Source organism: Ranitomeya variabilis, chromosome 1 (assembly GCF_051348905.1).
Source record: "Ranitomeya variabilis isolate aRanVar5 chromosome 1, aRanVar5.hap1, whole genome shotgun sequence".
NCBI lineage: Eukaryota > Metazoa > Chordata > Amphibia > Anura > Dendrobatidae > Ranitomeya > Ranitomeya variabilis.
The window spans coordinates 190,043,264-190,060,167 of record NC_135232.1 but is presented as its reverse complement, the minus strand read 5'-3'; positions in this window follow the sequence as shown (position 1 = coordinate 190,060,167).

The window sequence follows — 16,904 nt, the reverse complement described above, 5'->3', positions numbered from 1 at the left end:
CGAGGTATCTTCAGGGACTAGGATCCCCATGTCCAGATCAACGGGTAGCTGGCTAGGCCTTCCCCTCATTAGGTACGCTGGAGTACAGTTGGTGGAATTTACTGGGATGTCATTGTAGATATCCACCAAGTCAGGCAACTTTGTCGGCCACAGGTTCCGTTCCTCTACGGGCAAGGTCTTCAATAAGTCGATCACCACCTGGTTCATCTTTTCGCACATCCCATTGGTTTGAGGATGGTACGGCGTGGTTCGGATCTTCTTACACCCGTACAGTTGGCAGAACTCTTGGAACACTTCTGCTTCGAATGCTGGTCCCTGATCAGTCAGTACCTTCTCCGGGTAGCCATGGGGCCTACAAAAGTACTGCTGGAAAGCCTTGGCGGCAGTCCTGGCCGTTAGATCCTTGACAGGTACAACCACCAGAAATCTGGAGTAGTGATCTACGATGGTAAGAGCGTAGATATAGCCGGACCGGCTAGGTGTCAACTTCACATGATCCAGAGCGGCCGTTTGGTGATGATAGGCTGCAGGGGAGCCCGTTGGCTGCCACGGTCCTTCCTGCGCAGGCTACATGGACCGCACTCCCGACACCACTTCTCAATGGCTCTCTTCATACCAATCCAATAGAACCTCCCTCGGAGTAGCCTCTCTAGCTTCCTCCATCTGAAGTGTCCGGCTCCATCGTGGTAGGCTCCCAGAACCATGGGCGCATCTCGCCTTGGCACCACTATCTGCCACACCAGTTGATGAGTACGTGGGTCGATGCTCCTCCTGCACAGCTTGCCATTATGGATAAACAGTTTACTTCTCCCCTTCCACAGCTGTTGGGGTTCTTGTGGATCATCTGGGCCGGGATGCAACCCTGCCTGCGTCAAGAGCTCTTTCACCCGACGGACCGCGGGGTCACCATCATGAGTTTCCGCCCATCCGTGATGGGGCAGGGGATTCAGCGTGGCATCCGGTTGGTTCCTGTGCCTGTTCTTCACATGATGAGAGTTCTGAGTGGCTTTGGGGCGATGGAATGCAGGCAGCTCCACCTCTTCAAGTGCCTCCGGGTCTTCTCCCGTTTCTGGCAAATTGGGCATTCGGGACAAGGCATCGGCATTGGCATTCTTGTGTCCTGCCCGGTACTTGATGGTGAAATCGTAGTTGGACAGCCGGGCCATCCACCGCTGTTCCAAGGCCCCGAGTTTGGCAGTATCCAGATGCGTTAGCGGATTGTTATCCGTGAAGACGGTAAATTTCGCGGAGGCCAGGTAGTGTTTGAACCTCTCTGTCACTGCCCAGACGATGGCAAGGAATTCCAGCTTAAAGGAACTGTAGTTATCAGGGTTTCTTTCCGTGGGACGGAGTTTCCTGCTGGCGTAAGCGATCACCCTTTCTTTGCCTTTCTGGACCTGGGACAGTACGGCTCCTAATCCCACATTGCTGGCATCTGTGTACAGCACAAACGGTTGGTTGTATTCGGGGTAAGCCAGTACCTCTTCTCCCGTCAGTGCCGACTTCAAACAAGTGAAGGATCCCTCCAGCTCCTCGTTCCAATCAAAGGGGGTGTTCCTCCCCTTGGTCCTCTTTGGTTGGCCCACCAACAGGTTTTGCAAGGGTGCGGCCTTCTTGGTAAAGTCCTTAATGAACCTCCGGTAATAGCCTACCAGCCCGAGGAACTGCCGGACTTCGTGAAGGTCACTGGGCTTTGGCCAGTCCTTGATCACCGTGACCTTGTCGGGGTCTGGGGCCACTCCTTCAGCGCTCACCACACGGCCCAGGTACTGCACTTTAGGTTTCAGCAGATGACACTTGGACGGTTTCACCTTTAAGCCAAAGTTGGACAGGGCTTCAAACACCTCGGCCAGGTGCTTCAGATGGTCTTCGTAGGTCTTAGAGAAGACAATGACATCATCCAAATACAGCAGCACGGTTTCGAAGTTCATGTGTCCCAGGCAGCACTCCATCATCCTCTGGAACGTCCCGGGAGCATTGCACAATCCGAAGGGCATGTAATTGAATTCGCAGAGACCCATTGGTGTCGTGAAGGCTGTCTTCTCTTTGTCCGCCTCCGCTACAGGAACCTGCCAGTACTAGTGTTGAGCATTCCGATACCGCAAGTATCGGGTATCGGCCGATACTTGCGGGTATCGGAATTCCGATACCGAGATCCGATACTTTTGTGGTATCGGGATCGAAACAACATTAATGTGTAAAATTAAGAATTAAAATAAAAAATATTGCTATACTCACCTCTCCGACGCAGCCTGGACCTCACCGAGGGAACCGGCAGCGTTCTTTGCTTAAAATGCGCGCTTTTATTGACTTGTATTGGTATCGGGTATCGGTATCGGATTAGATCCGATACTTTGCCGGTATCGGCCGATACTTTCTGATACCGATACTTTCAAGTATCGGACGGTATTGCTCAACACTAGCCAGTACCCACTGGTGAGATCTAAGGTAGAGAAGTAGTTAGCAGATTTTAAGGCAGCCAGAGACTCCTCTATCCTGGGCAGTGGGTATGCGTCCTTATGTGTAATGCGATTCAACTGCCTGTAATCAACACACATTCTCATTGTACCATCTTTCTTTTTAACAAGGACTAACGGAGCTGCCCAGGGGCTACAGCTGTCTCTCACCACCCCAGCCTTCTTCATTTCCCGCAACATGTCCTTGGCACACTGGTAATGAGCTGGGGGTACAGGGCGATATCTCTCTTTTATGGGTCGGTGATCTCCCGTGGGGATATGGTGTTGGATCCCTTTCACCTGCCCAAAATCTAAGGGGTGTTTGCTGAATACCTGCTCGTACTCGTGTACCACCCTGTAGGCCCCCTGTTTTTGATGGGATGGGGCAGTGCCCACATGCAATTCCCGACACCAGTCTTTCGAGTGCTCTGCAGAACCGTTGTCCTCCGCCACGTTTGACGGGACCAAGGGTTCAGGTGTCTGTATCACACTATTATTAACAGTGAACAATTTGGCAAGCATGGCATACTTGGTGAGGTGAACCTCTTCCTCCCCACAATTGAGGACACGTATGGGCACTCTCCCCTGGCGAACGTCGACCACCCCCCGGGCTGTCAGAATAGTAGGCCTATTGTCTGAATATACGGGTTCTACCTAGGCCTGGTAGTCCTTTCCCCTGAGGCCTATGGCTGCCCGACACCATATTAACATTTCACTCCTGGGGGGTATTGCGATGGGGTTTGAATCACTCACAGTGACACGACCAATCTCACCACCAGTCAGCTCTACCTGCTGTCTCTGCATCAGAGCTCTGATTTCCTTCTGCAGGGCACGTTGCTCACTGTGGCCAGCGGTTTCTGCCACCTGCTGCAATAAAACAATAACTTCTGCAAGACAATTTTCTATAACATTAGTACCAAGAGTCATCATGGGATTACATTCGCGACGGTCAATATCAACAATCACAATCCCTTGGGCTTTCAATTCCTCCCGCCCCACCTTGATGGTGACCTCCTTATACCCCACTTGTGGCAACGGCTGACCATTACTGGCTATTATGGTGAAATCATCGTCAGGGCCACGAGTAATATCGGTGTCCTCCCAATACCATCTATAAAGCACGTAAGGTATAGTCGTCACCTGAGAACCGGTGTCCAGCAAAGCGTTCAAGGGGATTCCATCAACCACTACAGGGAGAACTGGTCGTCCTCCAATGTACTTGGTTCTCCAATGCTGCGGGCCTGACCGTTCTACTCCTGGGGGTTGGCCCTTTGCCCCAGGGGTTGCTCGTTTAAAGGACAGTACCTTGCAAGGTGGCCCACCTGGTGACAGCGGCGGCAGATGGGTCGTCCGTCCTGGTGGAAGCGATCGTCGTTCCGGCCTCTGGTCGGCGGAGTCCTCCTCTGTCGCATCCAAGGGACATCCTCTGGTCTGGAGGCCAACTGGATCTTCTCCTTGGGGGCCTCCTGTAGGGACTGCACCATCCGGGCCAGGGCAGCAACACTCTTGGTTAGCTCCTGCATCTGGAGGCGAAGTCCTGCAGGGGAGTCGTCCTCTAGGCTCTGGGCATCGGTCTCGGCGGCGACTGGGGCATCCGACGCCACCTCCTGGTGGTATGTGAGCGCGGGGCACCGGGGAGGTGCTGCACGGCTGGGCTGTCGCTCCTGCAATGCCTGGATAGCTTTATCTTTGAATTGCGCAAAAGTCAAGTCTGGATTTTGCATGGCCAAGAAGTGCAATTGGCCCCGCTGGTGACTGCACAGGAGCCTCTCAATGAACCGCTCCTTCAGGAGTTTATCCTCATCCTGCATGCTGCCGGGGTCACTCTGCTTAATGGCCCGCATCGCCTCCTGGAGATTAAGGGCATAGTCCCGTAAGCTATCCTGCGGTCTCTGTTTGCATCCATAGAAAGTCAGTTTAATTTCTGTAGCAGTGCGAGTATCGAAGGTGGCTTTAAGCTTTGCGAAAATCTGCTGTGCAGTTCCCTTATCCTCGGCGGGCCAGGACTTCAATTCTCTCAGAGCTGCCCCAAAGAGTTGGCCGGTTATCATATGAACCTTCTGAGGCTCTGTCAGGGGATAGAACTCGAGCAGGCTGCAGAGCCCTTCCTTAAAGTCAGTGAATGTATGCGACTCCCCGGAGTATCGCGGGAGCCAGGCCGCTCCGGGCAGGTACGTGTTGTGTATCCGCTTTTTGGGCTCCCCTGGTGGTTGCTGGTGGTACTGGTGACTTGTTTGCACTTTGCTGCTTCTGTTCACCTGCTTCCATCAGTGTTTGGGAGTTTCCTATTTAGCCTTGCTCTCCAGTCATTTCCTTGCCGGTCATCATTGTAACCAGAGCCTTCGGTTGCATGTTCCTGCTACTAGTCTGCTGATCAGCTAAGTGGACTTTGTCCTTTTGTTTTGTACCTTTTGTCCAGTTTGCAGTTTTGTAATTCTCTGTAGCTGGAAGCTCTTGCGGGCTGAAATTGCCACTCCTGTGTCATGAGTTGACACAGGAGTCTTAAAGTAATTTCAGGATGGTTTTTGAAAGGGTTTTCAGTTGACCGTGAAGTCCTCTTTTGTATCCTTCTGCTATCTAGTAAGTGGACCTCTCTTTGCTAAATCTACTTTCATACTGTGTATGTCTTTTCCCCTTAATTCACCGTTATTACATGTGGGGGGCTGCTATCATCTTTTGGGGTATTTCCCTAGAGGTAAGCCAGGTCTGTTTCTTCCTCTACCAGGCGTAGTTAGTCCTCCGGCTGGCGCGTGGCATTTAGGAAGCCGTAGGTATGCTCCCTGGCTACTGTTAGTTGTGTGGTAGATTTAGCTCACGGTCAACTCGAGTTTCCATCACCCGAGAGCTCGTTCGTTATTTATATGTTTCTTACGTTCCCTTGCCATTGGGAACCATGACAGTATAACCGGCCAGTGTTAAACTTATTGGCAGAAGAAAGGAGAGAAAAAAGAAGTCTGTAAATTTTTTTTTTTTTTCCGTTTCCCCTATGCTTGCTCCATAGTTGGATCAGTTGTATTTCAGCTCTAATTACTGCCTTTGCCTTTCTCTCCTTATAATCCTTGAATGGCTCTGAGCTCACCTGTTTAAAGATGGATCCTCAGAGTTTGGCTGCAGGTTTAAATAATCTTGCTACGAAGGTTCAAAATTTACAAGATTTTGTTATGCATACTCCTATTTCTGAACCTAAAATCCCTACACCAGAGGTGTTTTCCGGAGATAGATCTCGGTTTCTGAATTTCAAATATAATTGTAAATTATTCCTTTCTCTCAGACCTCACTCCTCAGGAGATCCTGTCCAGCAGGTTAAGATTGTAATTTCTTTGCTGCGAGGTGACCCTCAAAATTGGGCATTTTCATTGGCACCAGGGGATCCTGCGTTGCTCAATGTGGATGCGTTTTTCCTGGCTTTAGGGTTGCTTTATGAGGAACCTAATTTGGAGATTCAAGCTGAAAAAGCTTTGATAGCCCTATCTCAAGGGCAAGATGAAGCTGAGATATACTGCCAAAAATTTCGTAAATGGTCTGTGCTTACTCAGTGGAATGAGTGCGCCTTAGCGGCAAATTTCAGAGAGGGCCTTTCTGATGCCGTTAAAGATGTTATGGTCGGGTTCCCTGCGCCTACAGGTCTGAATGAGTCCATGACAATGGCAATTCAGATTGATCGGCGTTTGCGGGAGCGCAAACCCGTGCACCATTTGGCGGTATCTTCTGAAGAGACGCCAGAGAAAATGCAATGTGACAGAATTATGTCCAGAAGCGAGCGGCAGAATTATAGGCGTAAAAATGGGTTATGCTTCTATTGTGGTGATTCTGCTCATGTTATATCGGCATGCTCTAAACGTACTAGGAAGGTTGACAAGTCTATTTCAATTGGCACTTTACAGTCCAAATTTATTTTGTCTGTAACCTTGATTTGTTCATTATCAGTTATTACCGTGGATGCCTATGTGGACTCTGGCGCCGCTCTGAGTCTTATGGACTGGTCCTTTGCCAGGCGCTGTGGGTTTGATTTAGAGCCTCTGGAAGTCCCTATACCTCTGAAGGGTATTGATTCTACACCTTTGGCTTGTAATAAACCACAGTTCTGGACGCAAGTGACTATGCGTATGACTCCAGACCATCAGGAGGTGATTCGCTTCCTTGTGTTGTACAATTTACATGATGTTTTGGTGCTTGGATTACCATGGTTACAGTCTCATAACCCAGTCCTTGACTGGAAAGCTATGTCTGTGGTAAGCTGGGGATGTCGGGGGGCTCATGGGGACACTCCTTTGGTGTCCATTTCGTCATCTATTCCATCTGAGATTCCGGCATTTTTGTCTGATTATCGTGATATTTTTGAAGAGCCTAAAATTGGTTCACTCCCTCCTCACAGGGATTGTGATTGCGCCATAGATCTGATTCCTGGCAGTAAATTTCCAAAGGGTCGTTTGTTTAACCTATCTGTACCTGAACATGCTGCTATGCGCGAGTATATTAAGGAGTCCCTGGAAAAGGGACATATTCGTCCTTCTTCATCACCTTTAGGAGCCGGTTTTTTCTTTGTCTCTAAAAAGGATGGCTCTCTGAGGCCTTGTATTGATTATCGACTCCTGAATAAAATTACAGTCAAATATCAGTATCCGTTGCCTTTGCTGACTGATTTGTTTGCTCGCATAAGGGGGGCTAAGTGGTTCTCTAAGATTGATCTTCGTGGGGCGTATAATTTGGTGCGAATTAAGCAGGGGGATGAGTGGAAAACCGCATTTAATACGCCTGAGGGCCATTTTGAGTATTTGGTAATGCCTTTCGGCCTTTCTAATGCACCTTCTGTCTTTCAGTCCTTAATGCATGATATTTTCCGTGAATATTTGGATAAATTTATGATTGTGTACTTGGATGATATTTTGATTTTTTCTGATGACTGGGAGTCTCATGTTCAGCAGGTCAGGAGGGTTTTTCAGGTTTTGCGGGAGAATTCTTTGTGTGTAAAGGGTTCAAAGTGTGTTTTTGGGGTTCAAAAAATTTCCTTTTTGGGGTACATTTTTTCCCCTTCTTCTATTGAGATGGACCCTGTCAAGGTTCGGGCTATTTACGACTGGACGCAGCCTACTTCTCTGAAGAGTCTTCAGAAATTCTTGGGCTTTGCTAATTTTTATCGTCGATTTATAGCTGTTTTTTCTGGCGTTGCTAAACCTCTGACGGATTTGACTAAAATGGGTGCTGATGTTGCCAATTGGTCCCCTGCTGCTGTGGAGGCCTTTCGGGAGCTTAAGCGCCGCTTTTTGTCTGCCCTTGTGTTGTGCCAGCCTGATGTTTCTCTTCCCTTTCAGGTTGAGGTCGATGCTTCCGAGATCGGAGCGGGGGCGGTTTTGTCGCAGAGAAGTTCCGACTGCTCAGTGATGAGACCTTGTGCGTTCTTTTCGCGAAAATTTTCGGCCGCCGAGCGAAACTATGATGTTGGTAATCGGGAGCTTTTGGCCATGAAGTGGGCATTTGAGGAGTGGCGTCATTGGCTTGAGGGTGCCAGACATCAGGTGGTAGTTTTGACTGATCACAAGAATTTAATTTATTTGGAGTCTGCCAGGCGCCTGAATCCTAGACAGGCACGTTGGTCGTTGTTCTTTTCCCGGTTTAATTTTGTGGTCTCGTACTTACCGGGTTCTAGGAATGTGAAGGCAGATGCTCTTTCTAGGAGTTTTGAGCCTGACTCTCCTGGGAATTCTGAACCTGCTGGTGTCCTTAAGGATGGGGTGGTTTTGTCTGCTGTCTCTCCAGATCTGCGACGTGCTTTGCAAGAATTTCAGGCGGATAGACCTGATCGTTGTCCGTCTGGTAGACTGTTTGTTCCTGACGATTGGACCACTAGAGTCATCTCGGAAGTTCATTCTTCTACTCTGGCAGGTCATCCGGGAATTTTTGGCACCAGAGATTTGGTGGCTAGATCCTTCTGGTGGCCTTCCCTGTCTCGAGATGTGCGTGTTTTTGTGCAGTCTTGCGATGTGTGTGCTCGGGCCAAGCCTTGTTGTTCTAGGGCTAGTGGGTTGTTGTTGCCCTTGCCTATTCCTAAGAGGCCTTGGACGCACATCTCTATGGACTTTATCTCGGATCTCCCTGTTTCTCAGAAGATGTCTGTCATCTGGGTGGTGTGTGACCGTTTTTCTAAAATGGTTCATTTGGTGCCATTGCCTAAGTTGCCTTCCTCATCTGAGTTGGTCCCTCTGTTTTTTCAAAATGTGGTTCGCTTGCATGGTATTCCGGAAAACATCGTTTCTGATAGGGGTACCCAGTTCGTGTCTAGATTTTGGCGGGCAGTCTGTGCCAGGTTGGGCATTGATTTGTCCTTTTCGTCTGCATTCCATCCTCAGACCAATGGCCAGACGGAGCGAACTAATCAAACTTTGGAGACTTATTTGAGGTGTTTTGTGTCTGCGGATCAGGATGATTGGGTTGCCTTTCTGCCGTTGGCGGAGTTTGCTCTTAATAATCGGGCTAGTTCTGCCACTTTGGTTTCTCCTTTCTTTTGCAATTCAGGGTTTCATCCGCGTTTTTCATCTGGTCAGGTTGAATCTTCGGATTGTCCTGGAGTGGATGCGGTGGTGGATCGGTTGCATCGGATTTGGGGACAAGTGGTGGATAATTTGGAATTGTCCCAGGAGAGGACTCAGCAGTTTGCTAACCGTCATCGTCGTGTTGGTCCCCACCTTCGCGTTGGGGACTTGGTGTGGTTGTCTTCCCGTTTTGTCCCTATGAGGGTTTCTTCTCCCAAATTTAAGCCTCGGTTCATCGGTCCTTATAGGATTTTGGAGATTCTTAACCCTGTTTCCTTTCGTTTGGACCTCCCGGCATCTTTCGCTATCCATAATGTGTTCCATCGGTCGTTGTTGCGGAGATATGAGGTACCGGTGGTTCCTTCTACTGAACCTCCTGCTCCTGTGCTGGTGGAGGGTGAATTGGAGTACGTCGTAGAGAAGATCTTGGACTCCCGTATTTCCAGACGGAGACTTCAATATCTGGTTAAATGGAAAGGCTATGGTCAGGAAGATAATTCTTGGGTAACTGCCTCTGATGTTCATGCCTCGGATTTGGTTCGTGCCTTTCATAGGGCTCATCCAGATCGCCCTGGTGGTTCTTGTGAGGGTTCGGTGCCCCCTCCTTAAGGGGAGGGTACTGTTGTGTATCCGCTTTTTGGGCTCCCCTGGTGGTTGCTGGTGGTACTGGTGACTTGTTTGCACTTTGCTGCTTCTGTTCACCTGCTTCCATCAGTGTTTGGGAGTTTCCTATTTAGCCTTGCTCTCCAGTCATTTCCTTGCCGGTCATCATTGTAACCAGAGCCTTCAGTTGCATGTTCCTGCTACTAGTCTGCTGATCAGCTAAGTGGACTTTGTCCTTTTGTTTTGTACCTTTTGTCCAGTTTGCAGTTTTGTAATTCTCTGTAGCTGGAAGCTCTTGCGGGCTGAAATTGCCACTCCTGTGTCATGAGTTGACACAGGAGTCTTAAAGTAATTTCAGGATGGTTTTTGAAAGGGTTTTCAGTTGACCGTGAAGTCCTCTTTTGTATCCTTCTGCTATCTAGTAAGTGGACCTCTCTTTGCTAAATCTACTTTCATACTGTGTATGTCTTTTCCCCTTAATTCACCGTTATTACATGTGGGGGGCTGCTATCATCTTTTGGGGTATTTCCCTAGAGGTAAGCCAGGTCTGTTTCTTCCTCTACCAGGCGTAGTTAGTCCTCCGGCTGGCGCGTGGCATTTAGGAAGCCGTAGGTATGCTCCCTGGCTACTGTTAGTTGTGTGGTAGATTTAGCTCACGGTCAACTCGAGTTTCCATCACCCGAGAGCTCGTTCGTTATTTATATGTTTCTTACGTTCCCTTGCCATTGGGAACCATGACAGGTACGGCATAGAGAAGGGCATTATGGCCTTTGTGGTAGCGGCAGAGTCCGACTGACTGCTGGGGGCAGCGGGTTCTGCGGCAGCCGGTGGTGGTATTAGGGCCGCGGCTTCGCCCGCTGCGGGGCCCGGAGGTGCCCCTGCGTCCCCGGTTGCGGCCTCCTCCTCCGCTCCTCCCGACTCGGACATGGCTGGCCCTTCCTCCACTAACCTGCTGGAGATCGGCGTTCCTCTTCCGGGATCAGCACGTTACCGCGCTTTCTCGTTCCGCGCTTCTTTTGGCCGGTTCCGCCCACGAAGCTGTGGCTCCTCCCTCCACACACTGCGATGGCGAATCGTGGCGGGAACTCTTGGCGGCAATTGTCGACGCACAGTCTTTGCAATAAGTTACAGTCCAAGCACAATAAATCACAGTTCCAAGGCACACATGACCTGATTCTTCAGGCTTAAGTAGATCCTGTTCATGACGCCAAAATGGAGCGCCCCCACTGCCGCAGGGCCGAGGGGTACCCGGTACCGGGCCTCTGAGTCTCTGCTCTGGGGTTGTCACGGTGGCTAGACCCGGTCCGTGACCCTGCTGAGGGGCATCCAATGAAAGGTGGGGGTGATGTTGCGGTGCAGTGTAGGTCGTAGTAAATAACGAGGACACCAGGTTGCAGTCTCTTTACCTCTTTACTGAAGGTTTTAGGGTCCTCAGTCCAGAGTGCTGTCAACAGGGCTGTCAGAGACCGGCCGGTCCAAAGGCACATCAGGAGTTCCCTTTACAGGTGGGAATCAGTGTCTACCTTCTAGCGCTGGGTGTTGTAGTTCTTCCCTGCTGAGCTCCCGGGATAGTCCTCACAACTGATTCTGCCTGTCTCTGATGTTCGTTCTCTCCGTCCCCCCAGGTGATATGGTAGGACGCACCCGTATGACGGGGTAGGCCTGGAGTTCTTCCGGGACCCTAGAGTCGCCCCTCTCCCACAGCTGCCTCCGTTGTCTCCTTAGGTGATTTGTGTGAGACAGCCAACCTATAATTGGCTGTCCGGCCGTGGTTTGCAGTAGTACTTAGAGTCTCTTACTTGCTCGGCGTTCCGGCCACCGACTGTTTGCGCCTCAGAAGGATGTTGCCTCGGTCTAACAGCACGACTCCTTCTGGTCCTAATTCCTCTTTACTGTATTCCCGCTGTTCACTGGTTAGTTCAGCTCTTAGGAATCTGCCAGGATCCCATCCCTGACAGGTCCTCTCACCAGCTCTTCCCAGTTACTTCTCCCAGTCTTCCTGTCCAACCCCCAGTTTTTCCAGAGTGTGAGGAGTGGCCTACTAGATAGAACCACCCCCCCTGGTGGCCGGAGTGTGAAGTGTAATGTGAGTGTTACCTGATCAGGTGAACTCCTTTAGTGCAGTCAGACGTAACATCACTCCCCTTAGCGGCAGAGCGACATTACTGCAACGACCAGGACCCTGGGGCGCTGCATAAGCATCTCTGCCTTTTTGCTGTTTTCTGAATTTTTGAAGGATCTCTGAATACTCTTTTTGTGCTATATTTGTTGTGACTGCAGACTGCCAAATCATGACAGGAAGTGCCTGCTGCATGAGCCCCCGATATCACTGTTGTTATCAGGCGGTCATGCGACCATATGTTTGCTATGTCCATGTGTCGAGTAGAAAGGATTGGTTTCTCTCAATAGAAAAGAATTGAAAGAAGCTGAAAGAGTCATCACATGACCGCCTGCTTGAATCTGTGTTACTGGGGCCATTGTTACTGTACATGGGGGGGACTCAGGGGACGTTATTAAATTTTAAGTGGGCACTTAAGCATTATTGGTTATAGGGTCACTCAGAGACGTGTGATCATCAAAGTTGCATATGGGGTATTATTACTTTGGAGGAACAAAATGTGAAGGGCACTAGCATAAGGCATTAATATTTTTAGGGGGAATTTTACTATCTAGAGATGGCACTATACACTACAATCCATCTGAGATTTCTCATTTATTTTATAATTTCTATAGTAAATTATATAATCTACGGGATACGCTTCAAAATCATAATATCTCAGGGATGGAAGTCAAGAATAAGGTATTTATGATTTCATTATTTGCTGATGAAGTTTTACTGACCCTCTCTAAACTTCATATAACACTCACCAACCTCATAGTCACTTTGAAGGCGTATGGACAGCTGTCTGGATATAAATTAAATACATCTAAAACAGAGGCCTTACCCTTAATAATAAATCTTTATTTTTATATAGCGCTAACATATTCCACAGCGCTTTACAGTTTTGCACACATTATCATCACTGTCCCGGATGGGGCTCACAATCTAAATTCCCTATCAGTATGTCTTTGGAATGTGGAAGTAACCGGAGTACCAGGAAGAAACCCACACAAACACAGGGAGAACATACAAACTCCTTGCAGATGTTGATGATCCTTGATGGGATTTGAACCAAGGACCCCAGCGATGCAAGGCTGCAGTGCTAAACACTGAGCCACCGTGCTGCCCATTCCCCCTAATATCCTTGACTATATAAAGACAAACTTTAAATTTAGATGGAAAACCGAGGTCATTAAATACTTGGGGGTTAATCGGTCCTCTTCCTATAACAATTTATATAATTGTAACTATCCATCTTTTTTTGGACAGTTGAGGAGGCTATTGACTAAGTGGATGCCACTTTCACTCTCACTCATTGGCCATATAGCCTCAGTTAAGATGACTCTCCTGCCTAAACTACGTTATTATTTTAATACTCTCCCCATTAAGGTTCCCCTTGGGGAACGTAGGTCTCTCCAAGCTGCTATAATAAAGTTCATATGGAACGAAAGACGCCATAGAATAGCCAAAAATGTTCACATCACATAGATCACAATGGGACTTGTCTGTTATGGATTTCGTTAAATATTATTGGCTAGCACACCTGAGGAGGATTCCCTTGTGGGCTTCATTATGGGCTTTCAATATTTTGACTGAAATAGAAAAGATATGGTTGGCTCCGATTCACCAGAACTCCCTTTTATGGTTGACTAAGCGTATTAAGATACCATTTACTTTGTTGGGCCCTATGCAGTTTATGAGGGGTCTGTGGCTCTAATGTGCAAGGCGTTTTGGGTTGGTCTCCACCAATTCCCCAATATCTTTTATACCAGTCTCTGATACCAAACAGTTTGGAACCGACAATGGTCCACCCGTGGATTTCTGCAGGATTATTTAGATTTGCAGATTTGGTGGCTGGAAACACATTGGAAGTTCTCACGTTTGATGATATAAAATCTAAATTTGCTATAACTAATAGAGCGTTCTTCCAGTTCATGCATATTAGGCACCTGGCGTCTTCACTATATGACTAACTGAAGGTTTCTCAACCAACAAAATTTAAGAGGCTTTGTAAGAAAGGCACATCAACTAAAGGGTTATTATCAAATATTTACAGGATCTTGGGTTCTCCTCAGACTGATTCCCCCTTGAAACATCCGTGTATGGTTAGATGGGAGTCTCTCCTCGGAAGGACACTGTCTCAATGCTGGCAGAATATATGGGAAAGGCGTCCAAATCCCCTATCTGAACCTTTTATAAGGAAAACCAATATAAAATTTTGATGTTTTGGTATCACACTCCAGAGCTCCTTCATAGACTGAACCACTAGCTCCCAAAAAATTCCTGGCGTTGCTGCTCAGTACTGGGTTCTCAGTTCTACATTTTCTGGTCTTGCCCTGGGCTGGCTGGATTTTGGGAAAAGGTGAAAACCTTAATACAAAAGGTTCTATATGTGGAGGTTGAGCTGGACCCTGCTATATACCTACTAAATATTTCCCCTAGATGGATGGGAAGGAATTTGACTATACTGCATCTGTTGACGGCAGCTAGATGTTTGATTGCCCTTCATTGGAGATAGACTACTGCCCCCTTTTATCAGAAGGTTTTGTATAGAATAGCCGACATCCGCAGGATAGGGCACATGACAGCCTTATTGAATGTGAGTTTGGACAGATTTGAGACTATCTGGGCTCCCTGGGACTATTTTAGAGCTCAAAGGATTTGGATGTCTCATCTTATTTAGTATTGTGGTTTTATAAGAATTGTAATATGAGTATGGGGATGGAGTCATCTCAACTTGGAATCATTTAGAACAGTTGTTGGACTTTTTGTCTTTTTCTGTTCTATTGCACAATATGTTTTGATGCCACTAGGGGGAAACTTCTCCCAAGAATTAATTCTAATTGTACTCCATTCTTTCTGATCCTTTAATTTGTAAGCCAAATTGTGATTGTTTTGTCTCATTTCTGATTGTAAAATGTTATAAACTGTAATAAAAATTACAGCTATTATTTTCTGAAAAACTTTCTACTACAGGCAACCCACCAGATGGAGACCCAACTTGGAGTCTCCACCCTTAAAAAAATTGTTTGTAGCATCAGCAGCAGTAGCAACAGCAGGCACAGAAGACACCACAAAAATGGCACAGACTGCACTAACACAAGATCAATACATGACACTAAAAACTATACGATTGCCTAGTCTGACCAATCTACAACAGGGGGGCAAAAGTCATCGGTGATCCATGACTTGTTCATTTTGATGAAAGTTAGGTGGTCTACACTTTGAGGGGACAGCTGGGTTCACTTATCCATCAGGACACCACCAGCAGCGCTGAATACACGTTCTGAGACAACACTGGCTGCTGGGCATGACAAAACCTCCAAGGCGTGACAGACGAACTCAGGCCACTTCCATTTTTGAAGATCAAAATTTGAAAGTGTCCAAACCCTCCCTCATGGCAGTGATATTCAGCTCCTGATACTCCCGCACCATCCTCTCCTGTCATTCACAACGTGTCAGACTTGTACTCTGTTCGGCTGGTGCACAGGCTGGTCTAAAAAATGTGTTAAATGACTCACAGAAATTGCTTATACCACTTACGCTGCTGCTAATGTTTTGGCTATGACGCTTTGATGTTCCTGGGGTTGGACATCTACAACTGGGATGCACACTGTGTGCCTCATTGCTGTCACAGCCCCTTCAACATGTGCAGAGTGGAATTCCACCTTGTCGGAACATCACTAATCAAACGGTTAACCAGTAGGCCGAAAGACCTCTGTAGCGATGCAAGTCGATGACCTGCAGTGTGCGATGGTCGGAAGTCAGCACACAGCAACTGTGTTTTCTGCAGCAGTCCATCCAGGCTGAGATAGTGGTTGAGGACGTGAGCCATGCAAGACACATGTGTGAGCCCGCCACCAGGTTTGCACCGTTATCGCACAAGGCCTTCACTGGCTCCAGGTGGAGTGGTGACAGCCATTGCTCTAACTCGGCCTGGATACCTGTCCACAACTCTTGAGCTGTGTGACTGCAATCTCCAAGGCATATTAATTTAAACTGCCTGATTGCGGTGAGCCAAGGCTGCGCAGTATGGAGGTGGTGGAAATTCTATCTGCACTGTTGAAATTCATGTCTGATTAAGGGAGATGCTGAGGGCACAGATGGAGGCCCTAGAGGATGTGGAGGAGGCCGAAGCAGTAGAGGAAGTGTTAGATATATAGGTTTGTCTCGCAAGCCTTGGTGATTCAAAGACTTGTGGAGCAGCCCCTTAACCGCCTGCCACCAGAGTCACCCAGTTCCCAGTCAGTGAGATGTAACGCCCCTTCCTGTTGTGAATTTGCTTTTTGCTCCCTCTAGTGGTTACTAGTTTTTTGACTCTGGTTTTTCTGTCATTCCTTTTATCCGCACCTGGGTCGTTAGTTAGGGGTGTTGCTATATAAGCTCCCTGGACCTTCAGTTCAATGCCTGGCAACGTAGTTATCAGAGCTAGTCTTCTGTGCTCTTGTCTACTGATCCTGGTTCCAGTTATATCAGCTAAGTCTGCCTTTTGCTTGTTGCTATTTGTTTTGGTTTTGTATTTTTGTCCAGCTTGTTCCAAATCTATATCCTGACCTTTGCTGGAAGCTCTAGGGGGCTGGTGTTCTCCCCCCGGACCGTTAGACGGTTCGGGGGTTCTTGAATTTCCAGTGTGGAATTTGATAGGGTTTTTGTTGACCATATAAGTTACCTTTCTTTATTCTGCTATCAGTAAGCGGGCCTCTCTGTGCTAAACCTGGTTCATTTCTGTGTTTGTCATTTCCTCTTACCTCACCGTCATTATTTGTGGGGGGCTTCTATCCAGCTTTGGGGTCCCCTTCTCTGGAGGCAAGAAAGGTCTTTGTTTTCCTCTACTAGGGGTAGCTAGATTCTCCGGCTGGCGCGTGTCATCTAGAATCAACGTAGGAATGATCCCCGGCTACTTCTAGTGTTGGCGTTAGGAGTAGATATATGGTCAATCCAGTTACCACTGCCCTATGAGCTGGATTTTTGGATTCTGCAGACTTCCAAGTTCCTCTGAGACCCTCGCCATTGGGGTCATAACAGTTTGCCAGGCCAGTATTAAATGTTTAATGCATTGCAGAAGAGGGATTATAAGAAAGAAGATTCTGAGTTTTTTTTTTTTTTTTTTTCTTCTTCCCCTTTACCTCAGAGTGGCTATGCTTGCTGCAGACATGAATGTCCAGACCTTGATTACAAGTGTGGACCAGCTGGCTACTCGTGTGCAGGGCATAC